The 4,537-nt window shown below is 45.7% G+C and overlaps 1 non-coding gene across 1 annotated transcript; it reads left to right on the plus strand.

Moving 5' to 3' along the window:
* Positions 1-3,622: 3,622 nt before the first annotated feature.
* Positions 3,623-3,706, plus strand: Trnas-gga. The gene is given in 2 exon segments: positions 3,623-3,662; positions 3,672-3,706. It is a non-coding gene; the product is annotated as a tRNA-Ser (tRNA).
* The last annotated feature ends 831 nt before the right edge of the window (positions 3,707-4,537 follow it).

Here is a 4,537-nt window from a genome sequence, read left to right on the forward strand (position 1 = left end):
CTATGTAGTGTACTGTATCGCCTTGTGAGTGCAATATTATTACCTTCAAATATAAGCTCGTTGGACATAATATTAATCTTCCTACAATAAGGCGGCGTCGGATCCGACACGTCTTGTTTTCATTTGCACAGGGAACAGCGCTAGTGTGCGCTAGTGATTTATAATTGTAACAGGTATCCTGGCTGTCCACCTTGTGACGGGAAGGTTAAAATAAGTCGTGAGTGGTGCTCCCGGCTAGCTCATTTGACAGAGCATTTCCCTGCGAAAGGCATGAGTCCTCAGTTCGAGGCTCGGCCCGGCACGTACTTTTAATCTGCCAGGAAATTGCACCTAATTTTTTTTATTTGTTCTCCCTGAACTTAAATTCCCTTTCCAAATTCATCATTGATTTTATTTACTCCTTGTTCAGTGTCAGACCTCACTGGGGTGTAACGGTGCCTCTTATCGCACTGATTTACAAATCCGCTGTCACCCTCAAAATCCACGGCAGGCCTTGCTAATCCACTACAGCCGTCGCTAATCCCGCGCTGACGCTGGCGGCGCCACAGGCAGCTCGTTAGGCCCACGCCGACAGCAAACAAGCGGCTGCAGAGGAACAGCGCCTCCCCCCCCCCCCCCCCCCCGCCTGTAAGCGGAGCCCCGCATCTCGGGGCTTCCCCGACGCCGCTCATCAGCGTGCATCACCCGCGCCATTAGGCGCTGGGCCGGGGCTGCCGCAACTGCCCGGAAAATTGCCGCGAAGCCTTGGCTGCCTGGCTGGCATTCACCACCACCCGCCTGACGGCGTCCGCACCTTATGAGGGCGCTGCCCTTGTTCAGGCCCGCATCATACCAGTACGACTGACCCATCTCGGCGAATACCTGAGAGTAGTGATTCGGACGCAGCAATTACCGTTTTAACGTAGACGACAGACGCACGACGTAGTTTCACGCGGAAGTTTCGCGCTTGCTGACGCCCGTCGTTAACTACAATCCACGAAATTATAAAATTCACTATGCTGAATAGCTTAAAATTTCTGTTTAGAATTTAGTTAGGGCACAGTTTCATTTGTTCGTCGTATGACGAGTTTAGTACAAAGGGCACACTTTCCTTGATCTGTTAATATGATGTATCTATTAGTGAGTTCAGGCTTTCATTGGTCTGGTACATGATCGCCTCATACTAAGAGCACATTTCGATTGGCTGGTCATATTACGATCCTATACTATGGGCACATTTCCGTTGGCCTAGCATATGACAGTGTCATAATAAGGGCACATTTTAATTGGCCTGTTATATGATCGATCTCGCAGAGAGAATGCGCATTCATTTGCCTGTCATTTGACTGGTGTCGTGGAGAGGGCATACTGTCGTTGGTAAGTCATATGACGGATCACGGCAATAGAGAATTAAAAAATTGATACATCATAGAGGCTCTTGTGCACAGCTGTGGCCAACTAGTTCGTATTGTCGATGACTATATAGCAGAAAGAAAAGAGGCAGCACTTTCGGGCAGCTGACTACACTCTTACAAGTACTTCGTATTAGAAGGTAGGAAGATTGGTATTTGACGACGTGTCCACGACAAGGCCATTGGAGATGGAGCACAAGCCATGACTGGAAAGCAATGGGAAGGAAACTGACCGTGTCCTTCCAAAGGAGCCACCCCGATATATACATAAAGTCAGAGGCGGCCTAGAAATAGGCTACCGAGCCATGCCCCGCGACAAGAGCCATAGCGCTCCGCCTGACTGCACATTTCCCCTACCGCCACTGCAAGCTGTCTGATTGTGAGGAGGGGAAAAAGGGGGAAACTATGAATGCGCCGAATTTAAATGGCAATTGCAATAGCAAAGCATACGACTTGGCATTATATTTTACATTTTTCGACAGCAGAGACCACAAAAAACAAATTTTCAGTTTTATTTCTTTCAGGCGTGAAGGGAGGTTCAAAATGGTTCAAATGGCTCTGAGCACTATGGGACTCAACTGCTGAGGTCATTAGTCCCCTAGAACTTAGAACTAGTTAAACCTAACTAACCTAAGGACATCACAAACATCCATGCCCGAGGCAGGATTCGAACCTGCGACCGTAGCGGTCTTGCGGTTCCAGACTGCAGCGCCTTTAACCGCACGGCCACTTCGGCCGGCTCGTGTAGGGAGGGATGCAGTCAATTTTATAGATTTTCACACTGAGGTCGGAGACGTGGAAACTTTGCCCGAAGAAAACAAAGTAAGCGTTTTGGACAGTAAAAGAATTTTTCTTTAAAACGAGAACTACAATGCAGGGCAATCAGTTGAATCTGCAAATGAACAGGGGGTGCTTTTAGATGAAACACCAAAGGATCTCGAAAATAGATGTAAGGCTGGCAGCGTCTCAAAACTTTTAGAAATTGTTTCACGGCCACAATGAATTCTTCAATACTAGCATTTTCTTTAATGCCAGTGAGCTTAGCGACCTAGGATGTCAGAATTTGTACCTTCAACAACGCGATTTTCTTTCGAAATGCATCCCCATCAGATCAGAAATAAGTTGTTTCTCATCTTGGAATGTCTTATGGTTGACTGTGTGCAGTCAAGTCCACTTAAAATGTGAGATCTGAAATACGTTCCTTATTTTCTAATTTTCGATCCTGTTTTCCGACTTCCTTCATAAGTTCAACAACAGCGATTTTAAATAGGCATGCCCCTTGACTTAACCAAAGTACTTTACAGTATTATATAAAGTCTCCATACTGTTCTTCAATCCCATCGAATACTGTGGCAATTAGCAGTGAAATAACGCTGGCAACTTTAAAAATTTCGCTATTTGTGCCACGAATTTGTTCACGTGCTCCATGACTGCAAATTTACACGAAGTGCTTCCTGAGTTACAGAACTATAAATCCCATCTGTCGATCATTGTCAACGAAATCAATAAATTATTTCTACATGGTATTGTATTGTCGTTCATAGGAAAGTTCAGCGCCTGTCGATTATGCGACTGCATAATAGAGAATGAAAAGTCTCATCCCTCTATTCTGTCATTCCCGTTCAGACAGGCCGAGCCACGTGTCCCACACATCCGGCTGGCATTCGGAAATTGGAAATTTGTGGTAAGGACTATGGGACCAAACTGCTTGAGGTCATCGGTCCCTATGCTTACGCACTACTTAATCTAACTTACGCTAAGGACAACACACACCCATGCCCGAGGGAGGACTCGAAACGAACGGGGGGGGGGGGGTGTTGTTCTTAGCATAAGTTAAAGTTAGCTTAAGTAGTGTGTAAGTCTAGGGACCGATGACCACAGCAGTTTGGTCCCTTAGAAATTCACACACATTTTTTTGAATAAATCGAAATCGATCATTGTGTGCCCTGCAACGGACCATACGTGCAAGAGTTTTTCATGTCGCTTAGCAGCGTTACGACTAGATATTTAATCGAAGTGACTGTGTCAGGCAGCACACCACGAGTATTTTATTGGAACGTTACAGAGATAATACGCAATACCATACACTAAAGCGTCGCCAGCAAACAGCTATTCAAGATGTTCTTCAGATCGTTTACGTACTTAGAGAACTAGAGTGGGGGCACACCTGGAGATACGTCTCGAATGGACACTCGCTATCCAAACAACGTACTGCTTTTTACTACTTGCCGGCCGGGGTGGCCGAGGGGTTCTAGGCGCTACAGTCTGGAACCGCAGGACCACTGCGGTCGCAGGTTCGAATCCTGCCTCTGGCATAGATGTGTGTGATGTCCTTAGGTTAGTTAGGTTTAAGTAGTTCTAAGTTCTAGGGGACTAATGACCTCAGAAGTTAAGTCGCATAGTGCTCAGAGCCATTTGAACCATTTTTTACTACTTAAAAACTCACCGACCTACTCAGATATCTGAGAACCTATTCGGTGTTGTTGGCCTTTTGCAAACAGTCTGAATTGGTATACTGCGTTAAACACTTTCCGTTAAACCAAAAAAAAAAAAAAAAAAAAAAAAAATGGGACGCAAAGTATTGAACGAGAAAAGCGCATGCTGAGATTCCCAAGAGTATTACCTTCTAAATCTGTGTTGATATGTGGATGGAAGCTTCTCTCTCTATCAAGGAAATTTGTTATAAGGGGCGATGAAAGAGTTTCCGTTCGAAGGCCATAGAGTCCAGAATCGGTATGCCAATAAGGCAAAATCGCCTTGATCACTGAGGCAATCATGCAACCGACGCACCACGTTGAAGGTTCCGGTTTGGTAAACCGCCGTGTCCTACTGCGTGAAAAAGTCCGTAATTGACTGTTGCACATTATCGCCCGTGAGGAACCATTTACCCCGAAAGGTCTCTATTAAGGGACCGAAGGCGTGATAATCAAATGGGTAGAGATGAGTTCTATAGGGGAGGTGCTCGAGTGTCTCTCACTTAAGTTGGCGTAAATTCTGCATTACGGTATTTGGGATATGGGAGCGTGGGTTATCATGAATCTCCATTCCACAACGGCGTTTGTGACAGACATGCTGTTTAATACATATTCTTCACACACCAATGGATGTCTACTGCTGTTTGTCCTTCGGCAGCCAAGAAAGGAATA

Source organism: Schistocerca piceifrons, chromosome 3, assembly GCF_021461385.2.
Source record: "Schistocerca piceifrons isolate TAMUIC-IGC-003096 chromosome 3, iqSchPice1.1, whole genome shotgun sequence".
NCBI lineage: Eukaryota > Metazoa > Arthropoda > Insecta > Orthoptera > Acrididae > Schistocerca > Schistocerca piceifrons.